Raw genomic sequence first — 8,510 nt, 5'->3', positions numbered from 1 at the left:
TTCTGCTTTGCACATTATTGCAATTGTGCAACACAGTTGTGAAGCACACACAAGTTCTTACATTAGATACTTTGTTCAAAAGGGAAATCTCCTGTTATCATTGGGAAACCACTTCTATTTGAAATGCAAGCACATCTGGTAATTGGTAAAAAACTACACATATACCTGAAAATAGAAAAATGAACACCAATACGTCTGAGGCTTAGCACTACTAATAGACTTCAGGCAAGTAATACGCTCTGTGCACGCACTATTTCCGCATTTGGGGTCAAGATATCATGGCATTTCCGGTTGATATGAGAGCCGGTGTTATGGCTGAGTGTTTGAAGATAACAAGATCCCTTTTGGAGTTACCGAAGTGTATTGTCAATGATGTGCATCGTATCGCCAGAGCAACAACTACAACAGAGTAAACTTGAAAAAGGTTTCAAATTCTATAGGCTATGTCTTCCTACCTCTGCAACTTTGAAGGTTAGTCGCTGAGGCATCCTAGCTTACCTTGAGATAGCAGTGTAACGTTAGTGATATTACTTCTGTTTATGTTTGCCACGAACCAAACCTTCCTGGTTCAGTTTAACCATGTAACTAAAATGGCTATCAGTGAACGTGTTTGTATTTCTGGTGGCAGTATCAGGCACAAATTGGGCTGGAGAGAACAGTGAGGGCCCGCTGCTACAGATCTGTGAAGAAATCAGAAATGTCACACCAGCTGACAGTAGGACTAGTTAAAAAGGCATGGACAAAGACATGTGATTCAACACAGTTCTACCAGGAAGACTCAGTAGACAGAATAGAAGCAGATAACAATTTAATTTGATAAGGAGTAGCTTCAAGCATATAAAAGTTCAGGATAAACAACAATCTTTGGCGTAGGCCCCGTCTCGACTCCGTCCGGGGATGAACGGAACTCGGATCCTGCTGATCGAAGAGCAGGGGCGATGAGCCTACCCCCCGATGACGAGACAGGGACCAACTGGTGGCGGTGGCTGTGAGGGAGAAGGTGTAGATAGCATGCAGCGGCCGACAAGACGAAGACTGCTGGTCGTGGTGGCTGGAGGGGTGGTGGAGGGAACGACAAAGTCGGCGTACTGAGTAGCAGAGAGAAGTGTTAGTAAAACAGTTTTAAAGCCCCCGCTGAATTCCTATAGGCTAGCACTGATTGGATGAATCGGATGGGGGAGTTCCCTGAAAATGTAAACAAAGGCTACGATTCGTTACATAATGAATAGGAGGAGTAAAAGATACACTACGAGTCTCCCTAGTAGAACTTTCGCTGAAGCTATCATTTCTACCAGGAAGACTCAGTAGACAGAATAGAAGCAGATAACAATTTAATTTGATAAGGAGTAGCTTCAAGCATATAAAAGTTCAGGATAAACAACAATCTTTGGCGTAGGCCCCGTCTCGACTCCGTCCGGGGATGAACGGAACTCGGATCCTGCTGATCGAAGAGCAGGGGCGATGAGCCTACCCCCAAAGGATGAAAGATGCCCGCCAGGGCAGTAACTCAGTAACCTAAGTCTGAGAGAAAATAAAGATTAAGATACATGAGACATTAAATTTGATAGCATGCATGGGCAGGGATGATGAGGATGTACCTAGCCGTTAGGTAGTGATCTAATGAGAATGTTAAGGGATGCTTTACATGTTTTCGCTATTGTGGAACGAAAACAACCAGACGACCAGCGTCCAGGGCAACCTGGACCATGAGCTGGGCAACCAGCGTCTAGGGCAACCTAGACCAAAATTTGAGCCGGGCAACCGGCGTCCAGGGCAACCTGGACCGTGAGCTGGGCAACCAGCGTCTAGGGCAACCTAGACCGATGTGACGAGCCGGGCAACCGGCGTCCAGGGCAACCTGAACCGTGAGCTGGGCAACCAGCGTCTAGGGCAACCTAGACCGATGTGACGAGCCGGGCAACCGGCGTCCAGGGCAACCTGAACCGTGAGCTGGGCAACCAGCGTCTAGGGCAACCTAGACCGATGTGACGAGCCGGGCAACCGGCGTCCAGGGCAACCTGAACCGTGAGCTGGGCAACCAGCGTCTAGGGCAACCTAGATCGATGTGACGAGCCGGGCAACCGGCGTCCAGGGCAACCTGAACCGTGAGCTGGGCAACCAGCGTCTAGGGCAACCTAGACCGATGTGACGAGCCGGGCAACCGGCGTCCAGGGCAACCTGAACCGTGAGCTGGGCAACCAGCGTCTAGGGCAACCTAGACCGATGTGACGGGCCGGGCAACCGGCGTCCAGGGCAACCTGAACCGTGAGCTGGGCAACCAGCGTCTAGGGCAACCTAGACCGATGTGACGGGCCGGGCAACCGGCGTCCAGGGCAACCTGAACCGTGAGCTGGGCAACCAGCGTCTAGGGCAACCTAGACCGATGTGACGAGCCGGGCAACCGGCGTCCAGGGCAACCTGAACCGTGAGCTGGGCAACCAGCGTCTAGGGCAACCTAGACCGATGTGACGAGCCGGGCAACCGGCGTCCAGGGCAACCTGAACCGTGAGCTGGGCAACCAGCGTCTAGGGCAACCTAGACCGATGTGACGAGCCGGGCAACCGGCGTCCAGGGCAACATGAACCGCGAGCTGGGCAACCAGCGTCTAGGGCAACCTAGACAGAATTGATGAGCCGGGCAACCGGCATCCAGGGCAACCTGGATCATGAGCTGGTAAACTGGGCTAAGTTTAAGATACCACAATAGCTACTGGCGTGCTGCGCCCTTTTAACTAATCAGTAAATGTGCCAGGCAAGCCTGAGTATAACCACCGCCACCAGATTATGAATAGTAAATTAAATGATACCTTAGTAATTGCGGACAGTGACTTCTGAGCATTGACAACGTCAAATGGGGTTAGTCTGATGTAGGAGGAATAAGCATCAGAAGACCATCTTCCCAGAGTTTTGATGGATGAAGATGAAAGCCCCTTTTGGGCTGCAGTAGTGGCTGCGCCGATACGGAAGGAATGAGTCGTGAACTTCTTTGGTGAGAGATTGCATATACGCAGAACATTGGCTAAGTGGGTGCTGAACCAGGAACGTGACATTGCTGAACCGTCTGGTGTGATAAAGAGGGGTAAATCGGAAGAGGTGTGCGGACGTAGTTTAAGATAATTGACCATGGAGACGAACGGGCAAAGGACATCATTTATTTTAGCAATTGTAATGGTGGAACCTGATCCGGAGGAATCAGTTTTTGAATATTTAAGAAATAAGGTGAAGTGAGTGGGGAAAAAGGATAGATCGGAAAGACAGAGATTGCGTGAGGGGTCGAATGACTGTGAATTCGTAGTGAATTCGCCGCACCGCATGAAGCCATAAAAAGCCATGAGGAAAACGGCCTCTAGTAGGCAAGCCACGTACGGTGAGTGATAGCCGCGTTTAAGTGCTGATATTAAGCGGCGCAAGATATCAGCCGTAATGGGGAGGCGAGAGTCGGTTGAACGCGGGGAGGAATTTGAGAAGCCTTTGAGGAGAAGACGAATTTGAGAATTTGAAAATAGACTAGGGAAGCCAGAGTCGTGAAGTCTGGCGTGGAATTGAATGCCTGCGAGGGTTTTCCGAATTGAAACAACTTTGAGCCCACGTTGATCAAAACAATACACTAGAAATGCGCAGACAGTGGAAATGAGAACCGGGACGGCAGGCGTGTGATGGTGCTGAGAGAACATAACGAACCAGGACCAGGCAGAATTATATGCTTCGGTCGTGGATTTGGCGACACCTTTGATCATATAACTTTTAGCCTTATCTAATAGCGAATCTAGAGAAGGCGAAATTAATCCAGAAGCAGTTCGGAGAACTTTGGGCACGGGGTTGACACTTTGCTGGCTGAAGGGCAGAGACGTTGGAATTCCTGAAAACGGAGACGGGAGAGTGCGTCAGCTTCGACATTAATATAACCTGGTACATGAGAGGCATTTACGACGAAGTTATGAATGACTGACTGCCAGGTGAGTCTCCTCAAAAGAGACATAATTTTGGGGCAGCGAGAGCGACCTTTATTAATAATGGCCACCACTGCTTCGTTGTCACAGAAAAAGAGAATGCGCTTTCTTGACCATTCTTTACCCCACAGGACGCAGGAGACCACGATGGGGTATAATTCGAAAAGGGCGGATGAAACAGCATCGGAGGAAAATGCGAGAAATTCATCGGACCATTTTTCTGCGAACCACAAATCATTGTAAAGCCCCCCAAAGCCGAGAGATGGAGCGGCATCCGTGAACAGCTTGAGAGAGACGGACGAGTCGGTGTGATCGTTGTAAAAAAAAGAGATGCCGTTCCAATGCTTCAGCAGCTTGGACCAAAAGCTAAGATCCGACTGACAGCCTGAATCGAGAACGATAGAGTCGGATAGATTTTCCACGGAGTGAGCCAGATCTAACAGGCGAGAGATGAAGGAGCGGCCTTGCGGGATGATGCGCATCGCGAAATTCAGGTGGCCCAGGAGAGAGAGGAGTTCCCTCTTAGTCACCGAGCCGACTGAGAGGGAAGAAGCGGACACTTCGCGGATTCTGGTCAATTTTTCGTCTGGGAGAGAGGCCTGCATTTTAACGGAGTCGAGGATTATACCCAGAAATTCGAGAGAAGTGACGGGTCCTAATGTCTTTTCGGCAGAGAGGGGAACCCCTAGCTCCTGGAAAACGTTGCGAAGGACGTCCAGAACTGAACTGGTCTTAGCTGGAAAGTCAATTAAAAGAAAATCGTCCAGGAGGTGCAGAACGAACGGTAAATGACAGACATTTAACAAAATCCAGCACAGTGCTTCTGAAAGGCAATTAAAAATGTGAGGACTACTCCTGCACCCGAAAGTAAGCCTCACTGCAAAATAGAATTTAGACTGCCATTTTACGCAAAATAGGGGCCAGTCGGCAGGGTGAATTGGCATAACCTTAAATGCGTCGGTAATGTCGGCTTTAGCGAGCAGGGCGCCCTGACCAGCGATTTTAATGAGTTGAATAGCATTATCGACGGAGGCGTAGTGGAGAGAAAAGGGCTCGAGAGGAATCATTTCATTGACGCTGGACCAGGTTTCGGAGTGAGGTGAAGACATGTCAAAAATCAGCCTTTTCTTGCCAGAGTATTTCCTGGTAGCCACGCCGAGTGAGTTTACGCGGAAGGGGTGAAAAGGAGGAGCAGAGAAGGGGCCGAGAACATAGCCTTTATTCAATTCTTTAGACAGAAGTTCGGACACTATAGAGGGTTCGGTTAGAGCCGACTGAAGGTTCCTAGCCGTGTACGAGCATGAAAGGGGGGACAGAACACCAACCCTAAACCCCTGAGAGAGACCGGTGAGCAGATAGTCAACAAAAACAGGATCAGGATGGGCAGAGAGATAACACGACAGAGTGGAAACATTGATTGGCGTAGATGGATGAGACGCTAAAATTTCTTGGCGGAAGCCTTTCCTCCTCCTTGGGGTCGCAAGCGACGGGGACAGACAGACTTTGGATGCGGATCCTTGCACTGACTACATACATGGGAAAACATACAGTTAGAATGCGAACACACACCCTCATTAAAGTTATTGCAGATAGCACGCCCGTTAAAATAGGTAACCGGACGCCCTTGACGATCAGTGCTAGACCTTACGGAGTCAGGATGCTGGACAGCAACCGGAAGTGGTGGTCGGTTGAAGGCCGTTTGCGGACACAGAATCGCCGTGTGGGCGTGGGAGCCACAAATGTTGCAGCTGAGCGATCTTTGGCCACTGAAATGCCTAACCAAAAGTTCGGTGTCGACGACGGACCAGTCCAAGCGAAGATTGTACAGAGAAATGTAAGAAGCGGACTTCGCGGAAAATGCATTATGGTACTGATAGAAAAGTGTGCCTCCGTAACGGAGGTTGAAATCGGCCATGATGGCAAGGTATGTGTCCAGTTCTATCCTGCGATCAGGGTACACGCTGCAGATGACATCACGATACAGACCGAAAGCAATCACGAAATCGCAAAAAGGCAGGTTTTTTTAGAAGTCTCGGATCAGAATTTTTTAAAAACACTGAAACGTCACCGCAATCGACTAATTGTCGATCGATTGTGGGAGATGGCACCAGCAAGGAAGCAAGATTGATGTCTTTACCTTGGAGTATGTTTTGCCTGAGTTGTGGGGAAATGGAGACTGTGGAGGGTGCAACGAAGCTCCTGCCGAGCGGAGGAGCAGGGAGAGCTGTTGCCAGAGAAAAAGCTGGCGAAACTGCGGTGCCAGCTAGCACTAAAGTTGAGTTAGCCGCTGAGAACCCCGTGCTGGTGTTCGGTGCTTGGAGGGGGACGGGCCACTGAATGGCGGCGGGAGCCGGCGGTGCTGCAGACGGCGAGGAGGCCGGTAGAGCTGGGCGCTGGTGTTCCAGCGCCTGAATTCTGGAGTCGATTGCTGTAATCGACGCGGTGAGGGAGAGAACTGCATCCAGGATGGGTTGAGACGAGACGGGAGAGTCCGGGAGGGTCGGAGCAGTAGGCTTCCTCTTACGAGGCGCAGGAGTAAGGTGCTTCGTCTTTGCCCGGCGTTTCTTTGGTGGCGGAGCGGGCTCTTCCAGATCAGCAGCGGGATTGACTGGGAGACCAGGAGCAGGACCTGGGACATTTGGCTCGGCGTGGAGTTGAGGACTGCCGAGAGTGTTGTGCGCGAGGAGAACGAGATCTTCTTTACTCAACTCGGAGTTGTAAGGGATCCCCGACTGGGCCAAGACGGCTGCTATGTCAGCAGCGGTGGAGTTGGCCCATTTGGAGTTAGCCTTGATGGCCCTGGCGCTCCTCCTGCGTTGGGTAGGAGGGACGAAGTCTGCGTCCGAATCGGACGACCGGATGGTCAGCAGGGGAGACGAACCAGCAGACATGGTAGGAGAAAACTTTTTAAATTCCGTAGAATAGAATGAGTAACTTTGGCGACTGTGCTTTTAAACAACAGAACGACAAAGTCGGCGTACTGAGTAGCAGAGAGAAGTGTTAGTAAAACAGTTTTAAAGCCCCCGCTGAATTCCTATAGGCTAGCACTGATTGGATGAATCGGATGGGGGAGTTCCCTGAAAATGTAAACAAAGGCTACGATTCGTTACATAATGAATAGGAGGAGTAAAAGATACACTACGAGTCTCCCTAGTAGAACTTTCGCTGAAGCTATCATTTCCTACTGAGCAAAGGCAGGAATCAGGTGAGCCCAGCGCAGCAGGACCAGTAGTGAACATGGAGCGGAGTACGGAGGGGATGCCCAATTGCTCTGTGCTTGTGCTCCACTACTGATTCCGCTCCATATTCACTACTGGTCCTGTGCTGTGTGCTTGTGCTCCAGTACTTGTTTCCTGCCGCTGCTCAATAGGAGTTGCGTCTGGCTGAGCAGTAAGAGCTGGATTACTACACTCATACACTGTTGAGCTCCATGGCTGAGCAGTAAGAGCTGGATTACTACACTCATACACTGTTGAGCTCCATGTCAAATTCTGTTTGGACCCCTGCAATGTCTTCCTACTGGTAATTGGTGTTGTTTGCCCTGGCTTCTATCACTATTATATCGTATTGCTGTTATAGAAACTCTACCTGCCTGCCTGTTCTTTTCTGTTTTTTATTCTGATGACTTCTGTTCCCTTGGCCTCCCTCTAACACGTTTATAAACCAGGAACACAGTCCAAGTTGTAGAATCCAAATGGATGACAGCACCAACGTTGAAAACTTGCTATTGAGAACAACATGAAAATCATGAGAGCGATTGCTGTTATATTTGGTGCTCTTCTGTATTCTACTCATATCCAAGCAGGTAAATCCATCTAGATTGTTTGCATGCATTCGTTATACATACCTTCTCACTGCTTATCATTGGGGCACTTTACCAGCTTTGAATTCTGTACCATAATTTCCACAGCTTATACATTGATTTTGCAATTTTTTCAGCTAGAGGTTAATAAACGGGGGCAGTTAATATTAATATGGTTTCTTTTAACTTGCCTAAAACACTGTCCTGCGGCTTATACACAATGCAGCTAATGCACAGGAAATGACTGTATGTATTCTGCACAATGACACAAAGACAAATCCAATCATATTTTATCTAATCTAGGCCATCATGATACCCATTTCTCTACTAATCGTATCTTATCTAATCTAGGCCATCGTGATACCCATTTCTCTACTAATCGTGTCTTATCTAATCTACATAGGCTATCATGATACCCATTTCTCTACTAATCGTGTCGTATCTAATCTAGGCTATCGTGATACCCATTTCTCTACTAATCGTGTCGTATCTAATCTAGGCTATCATGATACCCATTTCTCTACAGGCTCCCACTCATTGTGGGCATTTGCAACATTTATTTTGGGAGATGCACCATTTCCACAGTTCATGGTAGTTCTGAGGCTTGACGATATCCAAGTGGGATACTTCTATTTAGATGAGACGGGACACATCACTCCTCATACAACTGACGCGGCACAGAGGGACATTGTTACCATATTTGAACACATGTTTCAGAGCATGAAAAGAAAAGTATACTTTTTAAAAGACCACTTCAAC

This window comes from Sardina pilchardus, chromosome 8 (genome assembly GCF_963854185.1).
Source record: "Sardina pilchardus chromosome 8, fSarPil1.1, whole genome shotgun sequence".
NCBI classification, from domain to species: Eukaryota; Metazoa; Chordata; class Actinopteri; order Clupeiformes; family Clupeidae; genus Sardina; species Sardina pilchardus.
This window is presented reverse-complemented; position numbering follows the sequence as displayed.